General features: G+C 43.9%; 1 protein-coding gene across 14 annotated transcripts in view; it reads left to right on the forward strand.

The window, feature by feature from the left end:
• ZNF469 (zinc finger protein 469) overlaps positions 1-25,190 on the forward strand; it is a 607,005-nt gene that overhangs the window by 462,270 nt on the left and 119,545 nt on the right. For 3 of the 14 annotated variants that reach the window (XM_056525561.1, XM_056525565.1, XM_056525571.1), the window contains exon 1: positions 24,198-24,367. The exons of 9 other annotated variants lie outside the window; for them this stretch is intronic. The gene's annotated coding sequence lies outside the window, so the exon portion shown is untranslated. Of the gene's footprint in view, positions 1-10,072; positions 10,182-24,197; positions 24,368-25,190 lie in introns of those variants that run through there. 2 more of the 14 variants (XM_056525562.1, XM_056525569.1) reach the window with 2 other exon arrangements.

Genomic DNA, 25,190 nt, shown 5'->3' on the forward strand with positions numbered 1-25,190 from the left:
TAATATTATGTCTGATACTTGTCTTTGTTTGTACCCCATAATTGTAAGCGCCGCGGAATCTGTAGGCGCTATATAAATAAATAAAATAAAATAAAAATAATAGAATAATAGTACAGTCCACTGTGCAAATTCTGAAGAGGCCTAAAGAACGCTCTTTTGATCTACATATGGCAAATGAGGCCTATGGATCAGTGGGATGTTTGTTCTGGGATCTTTTCTGGCCCAAACGGATCAATAAAATGCTTTGTTCAAAGAAGCCTTACTTTTTTCACTTGCTCTAGTGCAATATCTTCCATATATCCTTTAAATATGATCATAGTCCCCTCTCTGAGGTATACTGGTAGATCCCAATCTACTATTTGGTCACTTTTAATTTATACTACTGACAACTGCAGCTACCAGCATACTGCCACTTGGAAGTCATACAAACCAAAAGTACATAGATACTTTGTTCCTGTTGGAAAATATGTTCTTTAAAGTAAAAGAACAGTTGAGAGTAGCTGGCATGCTGCCTCTTCCTTCTAAACTGCTGTGAAATGCTCGTAGTGAGTAAAATGGGTCCAGATGGTGACCATACCACTGTCAGAAGGCATAGATACCGTGTTTTCTTTTTCCATGCAGTATTATTTGCAGTAGATAATTGACAACCTTGTGCATGGCTGGAAGGTGCTGATCAAACAAAGGCCACTGCAAGCAATTACTCAAGGAGTACAGAGATTTTGACCCCACACCGTGGATTTTCCCCAAATGTTTGCTAACTAATAGGAATAGCAAAGAAGACATGACAAAGTAGATGAGAGTCAGTGCTTATGGATGACAATGGGTTGGGGTCTATTCACACGGCAGAATTTCCGCTTGCGGAATTCCGCCTCAAATTAAAGCTCATAGACTTCTATGGGATTCCACACTCCCATTCACATTTCTGAATTTCCGCTTGCGGAATTCCGCAAGCGGAAATTCAGAAGTGTGAATGGGAGTGCGGAATCCCATAGAAGTCGATGGGCTTTAATTTGAGGTGGAATTCCGCAAGTGGAAATTCTGCCGTGTGAATAGTCCCTTAGGTGCCTGACACAGGAAAGATGCAAGAACACACTGTGATGTTTGACAATCAGACTTATTTGCATTAAGAATTCCCAAGTGGATGTTGTTTAAAGAAGCACGAAAACCAACCCCTTTACCTATATGTAGGGGAAAAAAAGATTTGGCTTCTGATGTGTCACTACTATGCATATTAGGCAAAAGACCATTTAAACTATATACTATATAAAATATAAGAGGCATTTACAGAAGACTGTATTGCTGTGGCACATTGGTATGTTACTGTAAAAATATAATAGACTACAGGATTGTAGGCAAAGGGCGGATATTGAAAAATCCCATTTTCTACAGACCTATCACATTGGCATGTTTACTACAGAGATAACTGCATTTTCTTTTATACAATGACAGAATTTGGTTGCCAAAATTTTACAATTTGTCATTCTGAAGAGGTGACATGTTCCTATTGTTAGTAAATGACTTGTTTCCCAGGCAGTAGTTACCCAGGTCCAGTAATATGTATTCACAAACATGGCAGGTTTTAGGCATACTGGGCATTTGTCTAAAGTCTACATTGCTACAAGGACCGGAGCCCAAATTTTTTTTTTTATAAATAAATAAAAAAAAGTGGAGCATGTAAACCAGGGATCTTACCATTTAATCCTTTTCTACAACTATTTTACCACTGCATTGCAGTATCAGTTAGGCACTGAATGTGATGTTGTGTGGCCATGTAGCGAAAAATATAACCAGGTCCAAAATCTGTTATAATATAAAAAATGCTTGGCGGACGTACAGATCCCCCCCTTAATGCGGCTCACTTACATACAGGTTGCTGCCTTGCCTTGTTAGTTGGACTCGGATCCACGCCCTCTTGCCACAATTTTGCTTGAATCTTTCCTCTGATTTCTGATTTCCGATTTTTGGTTTCCAACTAACCCTGGTTCCTCCGCCCTTCTCATTCACCCTTTTTCTCCCATACCCTTTCTCTCCCCATCCCATAACCCCCCCTTCCCTTTTCTTACCTAATCGCCCTCCTATATTCTGTATCCCTTCCTTTTATTGCTTCCTGTACTAGCACCTCCTCTCTCTCTCACTACTACCTCTCTCTCTGCTCTTACTTGAGCATCTTTTTCCCCTCCCTGTTGTTTATGTGTTGTGTTGTTTTTCTCTGTCTCATGTTACTTGATCAATGTTTTATAAGTCTTTACTTTGCTTCTGGTTTTACTGGAATGATATTAGATGGTTTCCCCCGACGGATGAAAATAGGGGATTTGTTGGCTTAGGAGTTATGCTCATGTCGGCCTTTAAAATGGCGGCCTCTCCCCTCGGCCCCAACTCCTGGGGTGGGGGTGGGTGGTTGTACTAATTGCCAACCGCGATGTTCTTGTTATTACCAATATGTTTTCACTGTCTTATTTTTGTATATACCTCTACCTTATGAAAAATAAATAAAGAATTGATAAAAAAAAATATATATATATATATACATATATATATATATCTATATATATATATATATATATATATATATATATATATAAATGGTCATCCTTCGGTCTATAGCTAAAACCAGTCAAATTATAAAAAAAGATGAGTGACTATTGCTGAGGGACACAATGCAGTAAAGCTAGACCTTTCACTGAAGCCAGGTAGCTAGAATATCTAAAGTAGTGGCAGCTGCCAACTATTTGGTAATTGGTTTCGCAAATGTCAGAAGAAACGCATGCCTAATTATTATAACAAAAGTTATTTAGAAAGAACAGAAACATTACTAAATAATCTTTACTTGTCAAAATGTTGGACAAACAGTACGACATTTGTGTATACTAAAGCTGTTCATACATGGAGTGGCTCAACTACAGTTCTCAAATGTGATTTAGCACAAACTACGCTGGTGTTGTGGCAGTATGGACCCTTCTTTCCTTAGAAATATAGGGGAAGCATTGAAAATGGCCGTTACCTTTAGGCCACACCATGCACAAGCAGCCTATTATCTTCCATTAAACAGGCAGAGTGAATATTAATTTTTTCTTTTCTTTTAGAAACAATATTTTAGGATGTAACTAATTACTAGAGATAACAAAATTGATTTGACATCATTGCTCCAAATTTGACATTTAAAAAAAAATCTAATTGGATAGAATTTAAACTTTATGTGGGAGATTTATCAAAACCTGTCCAGAGGAAAAGTTGCTGAGTTGCCCATAGCAACCAATCAGATCGCTTCTTTCATTTTGCAGAGCCCTTGTTAAAAATGAAAGAAACAATCTGATTGGTTGCTCTGGGCAACTCAGCAACTTTTCCTCTGGACCGGTTTTGATAAATCTCCCCCAATGTGATTATTGTTGGATTCATTTCATCCCTTCACATTGAATGACCCGGTATCTGACAATGCTGTGTGCTTCGCAACTTCCACTGACAGGAGTCTTTGCTCCTGTACATACTTTACATGCTTTAGAATTCGAATACGAAACAAATCTGACAATCAGATTCAACAAATGAGACTTGAAATGAATCGTGGGAAATTCACTCATCTCTACCAATAATTAAGCTAAAACAACAAAGAAGGAAGCCTTAACCATTAAGCAAAGTCTCTAAATTTATAGGGGTTATCTGAGTGTAGAAAAAACTCATCTATAGGTTTCTGAACGCTCACCAGATGATGCCGCCATAGCTCAAAATTAGCCAAGATCGATGTGGCACTGTTACTGCATAGGTTGCAGGAGTTACCCCACTGTCCTCTATTTCACACCAAATGTATGTAATATTTACCATAGGGTACTAGATCTCTCACTAGGAAAACACAATGGCCCTTATTTACTAAGAGTGTTGTGTAGGTTTCTTTGTGGGTTTTAATTCCCTACAATTTATCTTCCACGGTATTTACTAAGGTTTCCCTACATTTTCCACTTTCCCTACACTTTGCTTTTTTTTATACATGTTCTGATCTGTGGGGTTTTCCTCAGCTCAAATCCACCACATTTTATGTGGAAACCTTAGTAAATATGCTGTTTTTTTGTAAAATATATCTGGGACACGCCCCTTTTAGGAGACCACGCCCCCTTTACCCGGCAACCATGCCGCTTTTTCGGGTTTTCTTAGCAAAATGGAAAGTTAGTCAGGGTTTTTTAAATTCTGGCACAAGATCATGTCGGGGTTGCAATAGTAAATGAGAGGAAATGTGTAGTGCTCCTAATTGGTGTGTTTAAGTCAGTACTGGGTAATTACAAATATTGCATCTCTAGTTAATCATACAAAGTAATAAGGATATTTACAGTAATATACTCATATTATCTTATTGTCTGTTCTGGCCGCGTCCTCAGGGGAGACTATAACAGAAAACACCATAAGAGTCAAGACAGTAAAGCATGCATTAAGTAGATTACATTTATCCTCAGGGATCATCATTTAGAAGACTCCAGGAGTTTAGAAGTTGTGGTATGCCGCTTGACCAGTATATGATGTTTACATTTAACGCTTATACTACCCTGTATACAATCACAGCCTAGTGTAAATGGAAACAGTGCATACCATTGGCTACTCTCAGCCGTACAATGGGGCTGTATTTTCCTGTGGGAATGTTTAACCCATGGAGCTTATAGAAATTACAATCACAGTATCTATCACCTCCTAGTCCTCCTAATTCATGAGTATGATGTTCCTGATACCTGCAGATTATAATCTCCTAGGTATTTATGAATCTACTTAACGGGGTACTCCGGTGAAAAACTATATATATTTTTTTTAAATCAACTGGTGCCAGAAAGTTAAACAGATGTGTATTACTTCTATTAAAAAATCTTAATCCTTCCTGTACTTATTAGCTGCAGAATACTACAGCAGAAATTCTTTTCTTTTTATAACACAGAACTGTCTGCTGACATCATGAGCACAGTGCTTTCTGCTGACATCTCTGTCCATTTTAGGAACTGTCCATAACAGCATATGTTTGCTATGGGGATTTTCTTTTACTCTGGACAGTTCCTAAAATGGACAGAGATGTCAGCAGAGAGCACTGTGTTCATGATGTCAGCAGAGAGCTCTGTGTTTCAAATGGAAAAGAATTTCCACTGTAGTAATCAGCAGCTAATAAGTACAGGAAGAATTAAGATTTTTTAATAGAAGTAATTTACAAATCTGTTTAACTTTCTGGCACCAGTTGATTTCACCGGAGTACCCCTTTAATTCACACTTTACTATGTTGACTCTAATGGAATTTACTTAATTCATGTTTTACTGTCTTCACTCCTATGGTGTTTGTTGTTGTAGTCTTCCCTGAAGCAGCTGCCAGAACAGGCAGCAAAAATGCTTAGGGAGCGTTTTTTTTTTTTTAAACAATAAGACCATTTAAGTAGATCACTGAAAATATACTAATTACTTTGTTTGATAACTGGAGTTATAACCTTTTAGGAACACTACAGATTGTGTTTCACTATTAAGAGATCTAGTACCCTATGGTATATATATGATATACATTTGGTGTGAAATAGAGGACAGTGAGGTAACTCCTGCAACCTATGGAGTAACAGTGCCGTATGGTCCAATTCAGATAGTGGACATACTGAGTAAGTCTGAGTAAGTAAAAGCCAGAGTTTTAACTATCTTTGATTTCTTATCTTCTCATTTTGTTTTGGATGTTTTTTAATGAACTTTCACATAATTGTTTTGGATGTTTTTTTTTAATGAACATTCATAAAGATAAAGTTTTAGGCACGTCTATGATTTTGGTAATTCTGTATAAATTAGCCTGTGGATGTTGTCACAATGGTGGCAGATAGGCCTAAATTATCCAATATATTTTGATTGGTCTTGCTGTTTCAGTATTATCAATGTAAAGGTTCTAATTGTAGTTTAGTGCTGTAATTACCTAATGTCTTCACACACATAACATAGCTCAGTTCTTGAAAATATGCTGCCCAGCATGGTAAACACAATCTCTACAGAGACAGGGAGGGGGGAGGGCAGGAAGTTTACAGTGGAGATAAGAGACATGTGACAACCCATGCCACAAGGAGGTAGAAAGGATGAGATGACTACATGTTCAGACTACAAAATATCACTCAAGCAGGAGATAAACACCAGGAGTTTGGTCACGTGACACTGATTTACAGTGACATTTCAGTTTTAGAAGGTACATTAGTAAGTGTCAAATATTATTGTATGTTAAACATTTGCCCACATATTTAAAGATATTTAAACTCTTTTAAGTCTATGCTATTTTTCTATAACATTTTGACATTACCTTGTTCAAGTTAACAGGTGTGGGGCATAAGAATTCTCAGAATCAGGCAAGGCAAAAATGAAACCCAAAATGATTCCCACTTCAAGTGAAAAGAGCAACAGCTTTAGTGATGGCAGATGCTTTCAGAAGAGAAAGAAGACATTGTCCCAGCCTTGGTACACAGAACCTGTAGCAGCTTAACTCATGCATGTTTGCATATGTTAAAAATATTTAGTCCGCTGCTAAAAAAAATATTAAGTCCGAGATGTGGGGCCAGATAAATATAATAGCATCTATGTGAGTGAGGGACTCTGAGCACAGAGAAGTACTGTGCCTCCTGTACCCTTTTAGCAATCCAGTAGAACTTCCCCTTTGCAGCAGGAAAGAGAACAGGTTAGATGAGAAGGTCATGTGAGTCAGTATCCAATATAATTGTAGCGTTAGTCAATTAGAATAAGAGGCAAGGGTGTTAAAAGCACAATTAGGGATTACAAGTACAAGTTTACAAGTATATTCTTTGTTACTTCATGATGTCATTACCATATAGTTTAGAGCAAATGTCATGCATGATGTCTGACAATGTTGAGCACCGCAACCCGAAATTGATAGCAACTTCACAATAGGCTAATTTAGTTATTTATGACACCCATTGTTATCTAAAATCTCCAGTAATCTCTAAACCTTGCTTCTTTTTTTATATCAGTTGAGTAATTGGTCTTGACAAATTAGAACCTAACTAATTGCCTAGACTGTTTTGAAGAAAACCTAGTGTAGCAAATTTTGTCAGTATTGCCCACAGCAATATCCCCAGACCAGAGGGGTAGCTTGTAGCTTTTGGGCCCAGATTCAAAATCTGCAACAGGGCCCCATATGCCAAATATAATACTGGTCTCTTATGGTGCAGTTGTACTTTGGGGCCTCTTTAGGCCCCAGGGCCCCAGTGCGACTGCTACCTCTGCTACCTCTATAGTTACACCCATCAGGGACAATTTTAATCTGTTGTGTCACAGCAAACGCTCAGATTGCAAATTTTATTTTCCAGGACAGATTTAAAAGTAATGTTGGTATTGTATTTTGGCAACACTGATCCTTCTTGTTAAAAAAACCTTTTGTATAAGGCCCAAAGATGGCTCCAGTAGGTAGGTAGGGAATCCCCCAGCTAGATATGTAGGAAAATGATCTATCCTCTCTCTCCAACCCCCCCCCCCCCCAATTAGTAGATGTAGGGTAGCCCCAAGCAGTTAAAAAGGTAAGCTAGTAGTTTTATTGGTACTGCAGCCCCCCCCCCATAAGTTAGATAGGTACTGCAGCCCCCCCCCCCAAAGTAGTTTGGTATTGCAGCCCCCCAGTGCATAGGTATTGCAGCACCCCCCCAGTAGTTAGATGGGTCATCTCCCAAAAAATAATACAAAATTTGCCTTCACCTCTTCCTCCCTGAAGTCCAGGTTTCGGCAGAGAACTTCCTTCAGCAAGCCATGCGCGATGAGATGACGTCATCGCTTGAGAATTGCAGAGTGAGTGCTGCACCGCTTTGACATATAGGAGCAGAAAGCAGAGAGAGCAGGTGCCTCTCAGGGGCAAGGGATTCAGATTTTTCTGTGCCTCCACCACCGGTGCCCTAAGACAGCTGCTCAAGCTGCCTTATGGTAGTTCCGGTCCTGCTATTTATCAACTATTTCAGGACTTTATGTGCAAGCATAGTTCATGAATGACAACACAAGATGTCATGTACCTAAATGGATGGATAATGTGCAGCTGGAAAGCAGGCTATGCAATGAATCTTGATCTCTTTGCTCATAAGAGAAATAAGTAGCAGGCTTTCTTAAAGGGCTACTCCCCCCCCCCTAGACATCTTATCCCCTATCCAAAGGATAGGGGATAAGATGCCAGATCGCGGTGGTCCCGCCCCCTCCCAGCCACCACGCCCCCTCCCATAGACTTGCATTGAGGGGGCGGGGCGTGACATCACACAGAGGCGGAGTCGTGACGTCCCAATCTTCCGTCCCCGTGGTCGGGAGCCAGAACCTCCAGCGGTTCCTGAAGCAGATGAGGTGGGTGCTGCATGCTATATTGTGGGGGTCCCCAGCAGCTGGACCCCCGCGATCAGACATCTTATGCCCTATCCTTTGGATAGGGGATAAGATGTCTAGGGGTAGAGTACCCCTTTAACAAGCAAAGAAGAAATTGAATCTGCATAGTTACTTTACTCTTCCCTGGTTATCATAGAAGTAAAGTGTCCAGTACATAACTAAAGATTGTGGAAAGGACACAGCTGCCTGGCTTGTGTGGTATTTAACACAAGCAGCATTCTGTTTGACGTTGTTTTGTGTACTTTTGTTCCTAAAAAATGTTTGTTATGTTCATTCATTCACCTCGAGTCAGACACGAGAATGAACAAACTAGTGACGGAGTGTGTAAAAGCCAGGCAGAGTTATAGAAAGGCATTCCATACACTTCACTCATTCATGCTGCTCCCACAATTGGCCTTGTTTATATATATATATGCAGAGTTTATAAAACTCACAATGAGGTTCAATGGCTCAGTTGTTTCTCATTTTACGGAGATGTATGTGAAATTTTGCTACAGAGATAATCTGTCAGTGCCCATAAGTATAGTGGTTACTGGTTAGTCCACTGTTGATTTTCTAATGGATTAACCTTTGGCAGTCTTGGTAAATATAGTAAAAAAATAACCCTTATATGCGTGGGAAATAGCTTGCATTTAATGACTGGTTAAACAAAAACACTATTTCCATATATCATCTTGCATTATTAACCCCATCTAATGAATCCCTGTATAACTCAAAGAACTATTTAAATTCTTAGTTTCTAGAGCAATATTAGAATTATGTTTTAATGATCCTCCTAAACTATGTGGCCGACATTTATCATTGTCTTTAGACTGTTCTTTGTGTCTAGAAAAGGCGCAAAAAAGGCGCAAGAAGGGTTTATTTGTGCCTTTTTGTTTACACATTTCTGCTGATTTTGAGTTGCAATCCACTGATTTTGGCAATACACAAGGGGGGAGATTTATCAAAACCTGTGCAGAGGAAAAGTTTCCCAGTTGCCCATAGCAACCAATCAGCTTGCTTCTTTCATTTTTAACAAGGCCTCTGCAAAGTGAAAGAAGCGATCTGATTGGTTGCTATGGGCAACTGGGAAACTTTTCCTCTGCACAGGTTTTGATAAATCTCCCCCCTTGGGGGAGATTTATCAAAACCTGTGCAGAGGAAAAGTTTCCCAGTTGCCCATAGCAACCAATCAGATCGCTTCTTTCATTTTTAACAAGGCCTCTGCAAAATGAAAGAAGCTATCTGATTGGTTGCTAGGGGCAACTGGGCAACTTTTCCTTTGCACAGGTTTTGATAAATTTCCCCCAAGATATAGACATGTTATATGAACTGCACCTTTTTGTGAAAAGGCGCAAAAAAAGGTGCAAAGCCACTGAAAAGTCTCGAAAACTACACCAGCCCAGACTTTTTGGTGTATGTGAAGAGAGAAAGTCCAGAAAATGTGACCTGCACAAAATTTATCAAATCCTCTGTGACCATTTAATAAATTTGGCGTTCCTACACATTACCAGCACACAAAAAAAGGTGTAAATAAAAGCTTCACTTACACCTACAATGATAAATGCCGGCCTGTGTCTTCATATTTCCCCTAGTGTTTTCTTCTACCTCCTGCAATGGAATCCTTGAAATTCTTGGGCTTCTATGGCAGCGGCCTGTTTAGCTGGACCAGAGTGAAAGGGTTTATTCATGGTTACCGCCCTGCCGTCTTAAATTACCACACCTAGGGCCTCTCTGCTCCCTGGGCTGCTGTGTTTTTCTTTCACTAGAAGGAATCTCCAATTTAATGTCTAGGTCAGGATACCGGAGGATGCTGCACCTACTCTGCAAGTCACAATCGTAGACCACAGGTACAAAAAGAACAACTAAACATTAAGGAATGACGCTTTGAAGAATAAAATATGTTAACTACGTGTCACATACATAGAGAAAAAGGAATTATGTGCAAAGTAATAAAAGAATGTGCAGTTTACAGACGAAACATTTCATATTAGGTTTAGTTTTCGCCACTTGACACGTGTCACACAGTATAATTTTGCATTGATAAGTTAGACGTTTATATTGGGAAAACTTCTTACACCAAATGCAGAGGTCAAATATATCATATTTTTCACCCTATAGGACGCACCCGCATATAAGATGCACCCTATTTTAAAGGTGCAAAATCGAGAAAAAAAAAGATTCTGCACCCAACAGAACCTGCGGACCTCCAGATGTTGCAAAACTACAACTCCCAGCATGCCCAGACAGCCAACGGCTGTCCGGGCATGCTGGGAGTTGTAGTTTTGCAACATCTGGAGGTCCGCAGGTTGAAGACCACTGGATAGGAGGTAGTACTCACGTGTCCCTGCCGCTCCGGACCCGTCACCGCTGCCCTGGATGTCGCTCCATCGCTGTTGCCACGTCCCGTGGTGTCCCCGACGCTCCGGACATCTTCTTCCCCGGGATCCACGCTCTCCGTCGCCGTCATCACGTCGCTACGCACGCCGCTCCTATTGGATGACGTGACGTGCGCGATGACGTGATGACGTCGAAGGAGAGCGCCGGCCATGCAGGAGATCCCGGCACGGAGCAGACACCGAGGAGGCAGGTAAGGTCCCTCCCGGTGTCCTGTAAGCTGTTCGGGACGCCGCGACTGAACAGCCCGACTGAACAGCCGGGTTAGTGTTATTTTCGCTTCAGACGCGTTGGTCAGCTTTGATCGCCGCATCTGAAGGGTTAATACAGGGCATCACCGTGATCGGTGATGTCCTGTATTAGCCACGGGTCCCGGCCGTTGATGGCCGCAGGGACTGCCGCAATAGGTGTGTATTCGCCGTATAAGACACACCAACTTTCCCCCCCAGTTTTGGGGAAGAAAAAGTGCGTCTTATACGGCGAAAAATACAGTAGTGTAAACCTTGCTAAACTCCAGTGTATAACCCTCATTGCAGGACAGTTTTCACCGTGCCGTACGCAAAAATACTAGTAAAATATGTTAAATCATGCTCTGGTGTGTTCCACTGTTGGAGAGAATAATTGATATGAAGATTTACTACACTACTACTAGCTTCTGTTTCTTTTTATAACTACATATAAAGCTGTCTTGGGTATGTTCCAGCACTAACTTAATCCTGCATACATGAAGAATAGAAAACAGTATGTATGAATGAAGGGACTATCATATTTCATAGAATTACATCTCATATACAAAGTATCACCCATTGAAAATAATTAGCCAACATGTGCATATTGCTAGAAAAGAAAACACTGAATTTCCAACTATTGTTTGAGTGCTCTTACCATTGTAGTCCATCTTTATCCAGGACCAACGTGCATTTTTTCTTTTTTTCTCTCCTATAGTAGTGTCTTAGATCAGTGCTAAAGAACTGCCCATTTGCCATTGGGCTATGTTGGCAGGGCAGTCATGTGTGGTGGATCCCCTATATGTCTACATATTGTTGCACTGGTTGATCATCTGTCAGAGGTTGGTGGTGGTGGTGGCGGTGGGGGGGGGGGGGGGGGGGCATCATTTCTACCTCAGGGACCATAAATGAAATCAGTGCATCTTCTAACAGTGTCTTTTTCCTGTGACTTTGTTGTGGTTTAAAGGGGTACTCCACCCCTAGACATCTTATCCCCTATCCAAAGGATAGGGGATAAGATGTCTGATCGCGGGGGTCCCGCCACTGGGGACCCCCGCAATATAGCATGCGGCAGCCACCTGTTTCTTGTCCGGAAGCGCTGGAGGGTCTGGGTCGCGACTGCGGGAACGGAAGTCCGTGACATCACGACTCTGCCCCCGTCACGTCCCCTCCCATAAACTTGCATTGAGGGGACGGGGCGTGCTGTCACACGAGGGCGGAGTCGTGATGTTACAGACTTCTGTTCCCGTGGTCGCGACCCAGACCCTCCAGCGCTTCCGGACGAGAAACAGGTGGGTGCCGCATGCTATATTGCGGGGGTCCCCAGTGGCGGGACCCCCACGATCAGACATATTATCCCCTAAGATGCACATCACACAGCCACAACATCAGACGCGCTTGAAATGTGCTTGAAATGGTGGTAGCTGATTTTACCTGCGTGATGTGCTGTTGAATTTCATCAATAAAGCTTCTTTTTCGTTTGGACAGGCGGGATCATTGCTTCTTTGTTCTACAGTCAACTCTGCCCTGGATTTTTTGTACTGTGTGTCCACTTCACGCCAGTTAGAACAGGTGCCGTTCGCTCTCTACATTCAAAGTGGTTAGTCACATGGTGCACAGAGCTGCCCATTCTGGCCTCAGTAGGCTCATACTGTAAGCAGGCCAAGAAGTGCAGGTCAGGAGTGCTCATAGGAGACAGGTGAAAGCACGGTTAGTCTACACATAGTTTATCATGGTAATTTGAGATGAAAAAAACCTTACTAGCTTTACTACAGCAATTGTTACGTACACTGGCCACTACCCCTTAATAAAGAGATAATACTCTGTTGTAATAAAATAAACTTTTATTTAAAGGATGGCAACTCCATGAAGTATTTGGCCTGCACAGGTTATTTTAAATGTCCTTTTATTTATTATTCACCACTACCTGAAACCAAAAGATAGATCATGTTAGTCCACCATAAGGGCAATGGCCATGATTTAACTTCTTGCCCATAGCTATTAGAATTACCTCTGAGCAAGTATTATTGTGTAGACCCAAAATAGTCTATAACTGATGTTGTTATACCCAGATGAGTGACATGGGGCCAGCACCATTTGTTTTTAAATGCTATTTGTGTATTGCTGCAGGTTCTCCAGAGAAAAGAGACTGTATTCCTAAAGGCACGTGCTCATGTGGAAATAACGTCAAACTGACATTAAGCATCCCCTGCAGGGTGTCCTCTTCCATGTGGTATACATCTACCAAATAGGCTTATTTCTTTAAGTGCTCAGGATCCAGTATTGCTAATAAGTGCACACATCAGGGAGTAGGCTTATGTTTGTAAGTCATAACCTCTGCAAAAGACCGAAAGTTTGACCTGAGGTACTGGCCAACAAGGATTGACACTAGGGATATGCATGTTATATTGGTAAGACCTCACATGGATAGCTAAGGACCAGTAGTAAAGGGACGTAATATGGTTTTACAACCCAATTCATAATAAGAGCACCAAATACGGAAATTACAATCAGTGTGCTTCATTTATAATAGTATATCTGTGCTGTTTTAATGGACTTCTAGAACGGACTACTGGTTCAACAAACAGCCGCCACCATGTGGAATTTACAGCTTTAAGATCTCTGGCTAGTTTCTACTGTGCAGTGCAGTGTGGGTTCTGACACATATTTCTCCTACCCAAATACACATATACATTGACAGGCCACTTTATTAGGCACAATTGCATGTTAACATAAATAGCTAAACAATCAATCACATGGTAGAAACTCGATGTATGTGAATATGGTCAAGACAACTTACTGAAGATTAAACTAAGCATCAGAATGGGGAAGAAGGGGTATTTAACTAACTTTGACTACGGCATGGTTGTTGGTTCCAGATGGGCTGGTATTTCAGCAACTGCTGATCTACTGTGATTTTTACACGCAACCCTCTCTAAAGTTAACAGAGAATGGTTTGAAAAAGAGAAAATATCCAGTGGTCGCCACTTGTGTGGAAGAAAATGCCTCGTTGATGACATAAAGGCAACTTAAATAACCACTTGTGTTACGCCGAGCGCTCCGGGTCCCCGTTCCTCCCCGGAGCGCTCGCCTCATCTTCGTTGTTGCAGCGCCCCGGTCAGATCCACTGACCGGGTGCGCTGCGGTCCCGCCTTCAGCCGGGATGCGATTCGCGATGCGGATAGCGCCCGCTCGCGATGCGCACCCCGGTCCCCGTACCTGACTCGCTCTCCCTCGGTCCTGTCCCGGCGCGCGCGGCCCCGCTCCCTAGGGCGCGCGCGCGCCGGGTCTCTGCGATTTAAAGGGCCAGTGCACCAATGATGGTGCCTGGCCCAATCTTCCCAATTAGCTTAATTGGCTCCCACCTGTGCACTTCCCTATATCACCTCACTTCCCCTGCACTCCCTCGCCGGATCTTGTTGCACTTGTGCCTAGTGAAAGCGTTCCCTTGTCTGTTCCTAGTCCGTGTTCCTGACCTCCTGCCGTTGCCCCTGACTACGATCCTTGCCGCCTGCCCCCGACCTTCTGCTACGTCCGACCTTGCTTCTGCCTACTCCCTTGTACCGCGCCTATCTTCAGCATCTTCAGCAGCCAGAGAGGTGAGCCGTTGCTAGTGGATACGACCTGGTCACTACCGCCGCAGCAAGACCATCCCGCTTTGCGGCGGGCTCTGGTGAAAACCTGTAGTGGCTTAGAACCGGTCCACTAGCGCGGTCCTCGTCATCCCTCTCTGGCACAGAGGATCCACTACCTGCCAGCCGGCATCGTGACAGTAGATCCGGCCATGGATCCCGCTGAAGTTCCTCTGCCAGTTGTCGCTGACCTCACCACGGTGGCCGCCCAGCAAGCCCGACAGATCGCCCTTCTAACCCGTCAGCTGTCGGAAATGTCCACCATTTCGCACCAACTTCAGTCGCAACTTCTCCAGCAATCTTCTCCTCCGCCAGCTCCTGCACCTCCTCCGCAGCGAGTGGCCACTCCTAGCCTCTGCCTGTCCTTGCCGGACAAATTTAATGGGGACTCTAAGTATTGCCGTGGCTTTCTTTCGCAATGTTCCCAGCACTTGGAGATGATGTCGGACCAGTTTCCTACTGAAAGGTCTAAGGTGGCTTTCGTGTTCTGCCTTCTGTCTGGAAAAGCCCTGTCATGGGCCGCACCGCTCTGGGACCGCAATGACCCCGTCACTGCCTCTGTACACTCCTTCTTCTCGGAAATTCGAAGTGTCTTTGAGGAACCTGCCCGAGCTTCTTCAGCCGAGATTGCCCTGCTGAACCTGGCCCAGGGTGTTTCTTCCGTTGGCGAGTACGCCATTCAGTTCCGTGCTCTTGCTTACGAGTTGTCCTGGAATAGTGAGACTCTCTGCGCGACCTTTAAAAAAGGCCTATCCAGCAACATTAAAGATGTTCTGGCCGCACGAGAGACTCCTGCTGACCTACATGAACTCATTCATCTAGCCACTCGCATTGACATGCGTTCTTCCGGATGGCGTCTGGAGCTCCGCCTGGATATGGACTTTGTTCGCACGAAGCGTTTTTTCTCTCCGGCTCCTCTCTCCTCTGGTCCTCTGCAATCTGTTCCTGTGCTTCCCGCCGCGGAGGCTATGCATGTTGACCGGTCTTGCTTGACACCTCAAGAGAGGACACGACGCCGCATGGAGAATCTTTGCCTGTACTATGCCGGTACCGAACACTTCCTGAAGGATTGTCCTATCCGTCCTCCCCGCCTGGAAAGACGTACGCTGACTCCGCACAAAGGTGACACAGTTCTTGATGTCAACTCTGCTTCTCCACGCCTTACTGTGCCTGTGCGGATATCTGCCTCTACCTTCTCCTTCTCTACTATGCTCTTCTTGGATTCCGGATCTGCAGGAAAAATTTTTTTGGCCTCTCTCATCAACAGGTTCTACGTTCCTGTGACCAGTCTCGCCAGACCCCTCTACATCTATTGTTTTTACAATAAAAGATTGGACTGTCTCGTACGTTTCCACACAGAACCCCTCCTAATTTGCATCGGACCTCATCACGGAAAAATCGAGTTTTTTTTCCTCAGGTTCTTTGGCCCCAAGAAGAGGGGGAGACCCAAGGGGGGGGGTACTGTTACGCCGAGCGCTCCGGGTCCCCGTTCCTCCCCGGAGCGCTCGCCTCATCTTCGTTGTTGCAGCGCCCCGGTCAGATCCACTGACCGGGTGCGCTGCGGTCCCGCCTTCAGCCGGGATGCGATTCGCGATGCGGATAGCGCCCGCTCGCGATGCGCACCCCGGTCCCCGTACCTGACTCGCTCTCCCTCGGTCCTGTCCCGGCGCGCGCGGCCCCGCTCCCTAGGGCGCGCGCGCGCCGGGTCTCTGCGATTTAAAGGGCCAGTGCACCAATGATGGTGCCTGGCCCAATCTTCCCAATTAGCTTAATTGGCTCCCACCTGTGCACTTCCCTATATCACCTCACTTCCCCTGCACTCCCTCGCCGGATCTTGTTGCACTTGTGCCTAGTGAAAGCGTTCCCTTGTCTGTTCCTAGTCCGTGTTCCTGACCTCCTGCCGTTGCCCCTGACTACGATCCTTGCCGCCTGCCCCCGACCTTCTGCTACGTCCGACCTTGCTTCTGCCTACTCCCTTGTACCGCGCCTATCTTCAGCATCTTCAGCAGCCAGAGAGGTGAGCCGTTGCTAGTGGATACGACCTGGTCACTACCGCCGCAGCAAGACCATCCCGCTTTGCGGCGGGCTCTGGTGAAAACCTGTAGTGGCTTAGAACCGGTCCACTAGCGCGGTCCTCGTCATCCCTCTCTGGCACAGAGGATCCACTACCTGCCAGCCGGCATCGTGACAACTTGTTACAACCAAGGTATGCATTATACCATCTCTGAAGGTACGGCACATGGAACCTTGAAGCAGATGGGCTACAGAAACTCAAGACCTTGCCGGGAGCCACTCCTGTCAGTGAAAAATGGGAAACCAAGGCTACAGTTCGCACAAGATAACTAAAATTGAACAATGGAAGACTGAAAGAACATTGCCCGGTCTGATGAGTCTCGATTCCAGCTGCAATATTCAGATTTCAGAGTCAGAATTTGGCATAAACCACACAAAAGTTTGGGCCCATCCTGCCTTAAATCAATGGTTCAGGCTGGTGGTGATTGTGTAATGCTGTGGGGGACATTTTCTTGGCACACTTTGGGCCCCATAGTACTGATTAAGTAGGGTTTATACACAACAACCTACATGAGTATTGTTGCTAACCATGCCCATCCTTTTATGATTACAGTGCATCCATCTTCTGATGGCTATTTCCAGTAGGATATTGCACCATGTCACAAAGCACACATCTTCTCTAAGTAATACATGCCACTATTCTAACACTATCCATGCTGTGACAATTCAGTTTTGTAAACCCATTCTTAATAGTCCAATGAATTCATGAGATAGAACTTTTCCTGCCCTCCTGCTGCTGTATGTACTGTGCATATGTAAACACTTTCAGTCATCAGCATGGACCTTATATGGCTGGTTTCACATTACAGAATCTTCTGTCTGTTGTGAGGGCCAACTGATCAGTTGGCTCTAGGACCACTCAGACATACACTGTCTCCATAGAAGCAATGTATATCAAAGCACTTTCTGTTAAAAGAATGAATTCCAGAATTGGAATTGTATGCTTCGAAAATTCAGCATTGTGTACTGAGCAGCAGAATCCCATTGAAAACTATGGGAGACTGCTGCACCATCATTTCTGAGCTGAATTTCTTAGAAATTCCGTAATGTGAACCCATGAATACATTGGACCCCAGCCTCTCAGCGATAGCAATGTACTGAATTTATTACACTGTAAGCTTGACAAAATACAGCATATTCAGAATGCCATACACTGCTTGCTTGCTTACTACATGTTGCCATAAATGTTTTCAAACACCTTTAGAAAGGGCCAATTACCACTTTAAAGATTTTGGAGTTCATCTATTGCTAAAACCATTCATACAAATTAGTTCAACAAGCATCCAAAAAAGGACACTGTTGCCCACATCAAACAGGATTTAGTCTTCCGTTTACAAAAATGGTTGCTAGGAAATTACAAGGCAACATTTTCCTTTAAGAAATAGTCCCTCTTCGATTCAGTGGCATGATACCTTTTAACTTCTCAAGCAAACTCATAGCTCGAGAATTGCTCCGAGACTCACATGATCAGACAGATTCCAAGAAGTCCCATGCAAGGGGTTTTCTAGATAGAAAACTAATTTTCCTTTACCCACTAGGGAATTCTTAGTTCGTAAAGGCTCAACTCTTCGCTAGTAGAAAGTAGTTATCTCGCTATGGAGCACCTGTCCTGTAATATGACGACAACCTGTGGTTGTACCACTGGGAAATTAACAATTACTAATCATTACGGGGATCCTAGGAGAGGAAAATTTTTCAGCTTAACGTCAAAGTTTTTTTTATTATTTTTTTATTTAAGTAAGGATAACTCCTTAATGAAAGTTTAGGTACATGAGAGCCAGTGTAATTACTCTTAGGGGGTCACAAAGAAGTTTTGCAGCATCCTTAAAGCGTTACTGTCATTATAAAGAAAATGTAAAAAAAATGCTTAAATCAGTGTGGTAATGTGCCCTGAGAACTATAATAATGTGCATCTGTTAATAAGTAAAATACCTTTTGATCTATGTATATCTGTGATCAGTCTTCTGAATTCCTCTCAGAGGCTGAGGGGTGTTTCCCCAGGAGTATGATAAGCTCCTCTCCTCCTCCCCCTCTCTCTTGTCATGAGGTCAGCACAAAATTTTTACATTTGCAAAGCATATTGACTGAATGCATGCTCTATATAACTATAATGCAACCATGTGAAACTATATGGTGCAAGGACAGAAGAAAAATCTGACAAAAAAAAAGATTTTTAAATTAATCACAGCTTTGTAACCAAAGTGCATGCTTTTTATAACTGTAAAGCAGCCATGTGGAACCTATATGGTGCACATACACAAGAAATAGGTCCATAAAATGACCAAAGAGAAACCATTTTGCATATAAATAATAGTTTAGCACCTTGTATTGCAAATAACTGTGCATGTGAATTCTTCTCTTCTTAAAGACTGCAGGCTGTCTGGGTCTTGTCTGTGCACTGAGGAACCGCATGGAGATAACCACACCTCCCTCCCCCCTCCCCTCACATAGTTTGGCCCTTTTTTTAAAGAAAAGGACCAAAAAGGCAGAATTTTCTGGGTTTGTTTGCAAAATTAAAAAGACAGAGACCCCTAGTGGCCATATTTTTTAAACCTGTTTTTCACATCTCTAGCAATCAAATTTTTAAATCAAGTTTATTGGGAAAATTTTTAGTTTTTAAGGAAGTATTAAATGGAAGAAAGTTGTTTCCAATGACAGTAACACTTTAAGGGGGTTGTTGGGGGCTCTAAATCATTATACATGACTGGGTATGGTGTAAAAATAAATACTAACCTTTTCCAATTCTCCTCAGTTGCTGTCTGACCACAATGCTCTCTGCGGACACCTCTGTCCATGTCAGGAAGTGTCAGAGTATGAGCAAATCCCCATAGCAATCCCCTCCTGCTCTGGACAGTTCCTGATACGGTGTCAGCAGAGAGCACTGTGGTCAGACTGGAAAGAACTATACAACTTCCTCTGGAGCATACAGCAGCTGATAAGTACTGGAAGGATTATCATTTTTAAATACAAGTAATTTACAAATTTGTTTAACTTTCTATCACCAGTTGATTTGAAAGAGTACCTCTCTTAAGTACATTACTTGCCTTACGTGTGTGTGGTGGATCAACCACTGGTTTAGCATTCCTCAGGTCTCTTGATGACTGTTGTCTCAAGCTTTTCCCAGGATCCTGTTCGGCTCGAGACAACAGTTGATCACAGGGGGCATGGCTTCTTATCTTCCCTGACAAGCCAGCCGCCTGATGTGTGCAGTGTAGCTGTACATTGCCTCCACGCCAGCATTCAATATGTCCCCTGCTGTCTGCAGACTGCTGAGATCATGTGACAACAGGGGACGTATCCAACGCTGGCACGGAGGCATGTACAGCTGGACCACACACTTCCATGCTTGTCAGGAAAGACAAGAATAAGCCAAGACCCCTGTGATCAGCTGTTGGCTTAAAGGAGAACTCCGGAATGTAAAAATTGTCGCCCATAGTGCTGGCAGTAAAAAAAATAAAGATGTACATACCTTCCTCCGCTCCCCCGGGGCCTTCAGTAACTGGCTCTGGCCTCCGCCGTGATCCTCTTCCTGGTTGGCGGGGGTTGGAGAGTCTTACTGCGCTCAGCCAATCACCGGCTGCAGTGAAGTCCCGACTCGGCCGGCGATAGGCTGAGCGGCAGTTTGACGTTTTCGGCCCTGGCCGCAGGTGCCAGTGTAGTGAAGAATTTTGTGTCCTGAAGCGTTTTCACACTGCCGCTCAGCCTATCGCCGGCCGAGTCTGACTTCGCTGCGGCTGGTGATTGGCTGAGCGCAGTATGATTCATCCGACCACCGGCAACCAGGAAGTGGATCACGGCGGAGACCGGAGCCGGTTGCTGGAGGCCCGGGGGGAGCGGAGGAAGGTATGTACATCTTTATTTTTTTTTACTGCCGGCACTATGGGCGACAATTTTCTCCTTTAAGCCAAACAGGATCCTGGGGACCATGAAATCACAAAAAAAAAAGAGGTCAATCCACCCCATACATGAAAGGCAAATAAAGCCTTAAGACATAACATAAGACATAACTTAAGACATAACTTGCCATGGCACGATGAAAAGTTAAGAAATCTCGGATGTTGTGGTTTTTGTGGTTGTTGTGGTTTTGGATGTGGATTAGCCCCATACAATTAGGGGAATCTGCATTGTGGATTTTTGAAACGTTTTCCACAAAAAATTAAATGACATGGCACTTCCTCCGGCATATTTCAAATGAACATTGAAAGAAAATAAGGCCCATAGTACTATTGAAAATCGTGGGGCGTGCATTGCACCTGTTTTTTGGGCTCACATTTTGTCGCATAATGCGAATCAAAATGCTCTCCAAAAATGCAGTATTTTCATCATTTTTAATGGACCACGTAAAAGATTGCAAAGATTGTGGTGGTTTACTTTGTAATGTCAAATCCCCTTCCACCTGACATACTTGTTTATACACAATGGTAGACTGTATCCATCTGTATCAACTGAAATCAATGTCACAGAAGCATATGCAGATCCATCAGTTCAAAAATATTGATTTTTATTAGTATATAAATAAATGCACAAAAGACAAACATCTAAAATCCATTGAAAATATGCAGAAGGTATATAATCCAAGATACAACTCAGTAACCACAGAGGCAAGGAAAGGAGGGGGGGGGGGGGGGGTCTGGTGTGGACTCAAACTGCTACAGTGAAATATGGCTACACAAAAATAACAACAAGGATCCCCATAGATTGTTGCCCAAAGTAAATGTAAAGTATGTTGGGGGAAAAAAAAAATATACAAAAGCGCCCAGTCTGTGTACAGTGGTCCCTCAACATACGATGGTAATCCGTTCCAAACGGACCATCGTTTGTTGAAACCATCGTATGTTGAGGGATCTGTGCAATGTAAAGTATAGGACAGTGGTCTTCAACCTGCGGACCTCCAGATGTTGCAAAACTATAACACCCAGCATGCCCGGACAGCCAACGGCTGTCCGGACATGCTGGGAGTTGTAGTTTTGCAACATCTGGAGGTCCGCAGGTTGAAGACCACTGTTAAAGGAAGTTGTACTCACCTGTCCCCGCTCCGGACCGTCACCGCTGCCCGGGATGTCGCCGTCCATCGCTGTCGCTGCGTCCCCGAGGTGTCCCCGACGCTCTGGCAATGCCTCTGCTTCCCCGGCATCCTCGCTCTCCATCGCCGCCATCACGTCGCTACGCCCGCCGCTCCTATTGGATGACGGGATGTGCAGCGACGTGATGACGTTGATGGAGAGCGCCGAGGATGCAGGGGATCCCGATGAGGACGCGCCGGAGCCCTGGGGACAGGTAAGTGATCGTCAGCGGACCACACGGGGCACCGTAAACGGCTATCCGGTGGCAGCTGAAGCAGTCTGTGCTGCCGGATAGCCATTTATGCGATGGCCCCGACATACAAATGCATTGTATGTTGATGCTGCCTTCAACATGCGATGGCCTCTGAGAGGCCATCGCATGTTGAAATTATCGTATGTCGGGGCCATTGTAGGTCGAGGGGTCAATGTATAATAAAGTACAGTGCAGTAAGGGTATCATAATAGCTAACAGTGAGATGCCATATACAGAGAGAGCCAACAAAACGTAGGCGTGCATAAACATAATCACCAAGTGGACAAGGTGAAAGTGTACAACAGACCTCCGTCACCCAACGTTTCACCACTGAAGGCTTCTTCTGGGGCATCAAGGAAGAAGGATACCCTTACTGCACTGTACTTTATTATACACAGATTGGGGGCTTTTGTATTTTTTTCCCCCCAACATACTTTACATTTAGTTTGGGCAACAATCTATGGGGATCCTTGTTGTTCTTTTTGTGTAGCCATATTTCACTGTAGCAGTTTGAGCCCACACCAGACCCCAACCCCCCCCCCCCCCTCCTTTCCTTGCCTCTGTGGTTACTGAATTGTATCTCGGATTATATACCTTCTGCATATTTTAAACGGATTTTAGATGTTTGTCTTTTGTACATTTGTATACTAAAAATAATAAATGAAAATTGTTATTTTTGAACTGATGGATCTGTAAACGCTTCTTTTTTCATGTTTACACTTCTTATTGGCGTAGGATCATGTACAGTGGTCCCTCAAGTTACAATATTAATTGGTTCCAGGATGACCATTGTATGTTGAAACCATTGTATGTTGAGACCAGAACTCTATGGAAACCTGGTAATTGGTTCTAAAGGCACCAAAATGTCATCCAAAAATAGGAAAAAGTGATGATTGAAGAAAAATAAGTAGATAACTAATATACATAAATCAAGTCCTTACTGTCTATGTCAGTGCTTCCAAAGCAGGGAGCCTCCAGCTGTTGCAAAACTACAACTCCCAGCATGCCCGGACAGCCAAAGGCTGTCCGGGCATGCTGGGAGTTGTAGTGTTGCAACAGCTGGGGGAACCCTGCTTGGGAAACACTGGTCTATGTAGAGGACAGGAGCTTATTTGGGGTCCTGTACAGTACAGGCAATGTCCTAAAAAAGTAACATGGAGTCGTCCTCACCTGGTGTCCAAAGGAGCAGCTAACCCTGGTACAGGTAAAGTGTACAGAACATGTAATACCTCCCTGTACTGTAGGGGGCGCTACCAGACACCAGTCAGTGCATACACTTCAGTAATACAGGGGTTTTACCAGTGAATGCCCATTCTGATTGGTCAGTTCTTCCAGCCATTGACACTAGAGATGAGCGAACTTACAGTAAATTCGATTCGTCACGAACTTTTCAGCTCGGCAGTGGATGACTTATCCTGCATAAATGAGTTAAGCTTTCAGGTGCTCTGGTGGGCTGGAAAAGGTGGATACGGTCCTAGGAAAGAGTCTCCTAGGACTGTATCCACCTTTTCCAGTTCACGGGAGCACCTGAAAGCTGAACTAATTTATGCAGGAAAAGTCATCAACTGCCGAGCCGAGAAGTTCGTGACGAATCGAATTTACTGTAAGTTCGCTCATCTCAAATTGACACGTTTCACAGATCTGGACTGTCCGTAGCATTGTATGTTGAGTCTGGTTTCAACTTACGATGGTCCAGAAAAGACCATTGTATGTTGAAACTATTGTATGTTGAGGCCATTGTAAGTTGAGGGATCACTGTACACACTTCCCTAGGGGACTTGCTTGTATTATATTGGATTCTGTCTGTAAAACTGCTTCTTTTATGTCTGTTCTCACTACTTTTATCAGCTGGTAGTCATACTGCATGATACATTCTTTTATGGTGTAGACTAGATGCATCCCACTAAAATTCACACGCAATCTGGTGCATATTTTCAGCATATTTGGTCTCCTTAGTCTGATCCCCAGTTGTCCCATCTGGGAATTGTTTGGAAATCTGTAATAAATCCAGCTTCAAAAAGCATTTGTATATTCATGCATTTGATAAAGGAAATAAAGGAAGCAGAGAAGGTGCATTAGCAGCACTTAATCCAAAGCAGCAGTAGGTAGTGACAGATGACAGAAGTGGCACTGCACTGAAGGGTGGGGGATCCTTGGTGGAAGCAGCTGAGATGAGAATGAGCTATTTTAGCAGTGAGTGTCTGCAGCCTTCTCAGCACTGAGTGCGACTGGCTGGAGAGACTGAGAGGGCGTGAGCTGCAGTGCCGGAGCCTGTGCTCAGTAATGAAGCTCTCAGTCTCTTCATACATTACTACGGGACTAGCATACGGCTGCTATCTGTGATCCCAATGACTGCTGCAGCCGGGGGAGAGGGACAGCCTCAGTGATGAGGTAAGTCATCTCACCTATCTACAATGCCAACCCTTCATAGACAGGAGGCAGTGCTGGTGGCTGTGATGGCAAGGATGCTTTCTTAGTTCTGCACTTGGATCAAGATACATTTTATCACTATAGTTTCCAGTAGCAGGAGGTGAAGTTGGACCTGCTAGAAGTTGTGTTCTGTTGGCACCGAGTGCAAAGGGCAATGTACTCTGACAGGCAGCCTGGTACTGGATGACAGGCAGCCTGGTACTGGATGGCAGAAGCAGCGATGTGGCGGTAATGTGTCTGCTTCCAGTTATGTACATGCTGCTGGATACCGGGATGGCTTCTAGACGAGTACTGTATGGTGGTCCTGACAGGACTGATGTCATTCTTCTGTCATCTGTCCCGGGTAACTTGTCTTCACATGTCTTTGCACAGTTGCACCCCTTCCATGCCAAGTGCAGCAGTGTCACTGTCACCTCTAGAGGACAGGTTTAGCAGTTGTCGCCTGTCTCTGTATTCTGGAGTTGTTCAGCTGTACAGTAAGTAGTTCCAAGGATTTTGGATTATTATTACAGCCTCTGTGCATAAAGATTTCTCATTTAACTCCTATCATCTGAGTTGCTCAGTGCTCATGACAACCTCCTTTTTAATTTGGGAATTGGGGAGTTAATATGGGAGGGACATCTTTAAATACCCAGTCAATTAAGTCACGTGATACCTAGAGAGTAATGAATGAATGAATGGCTAGTTCTCCCTGCACATGTAGCTTATTCATGGGCAGCTGTCAATATGTGATCAGTCTGTAGACCAGGTCGTCCGTTCTTAGCCTGAAGCCTGGAAAAGAGGA

The sequence above is a fragment of the Hyla sarda genome, chromosome 6 (assembly GCF_029499605.1).
Source record: "Hyla sarda isolate aHylSar1 chromosome 6, aHylSar1.hap1, whole genome shotgun sequence".
NCBI lineage: Eukaryota > Metazoa > Chordata > Amphibia > Anura > Hylidae > Hyla > Hyla sarda.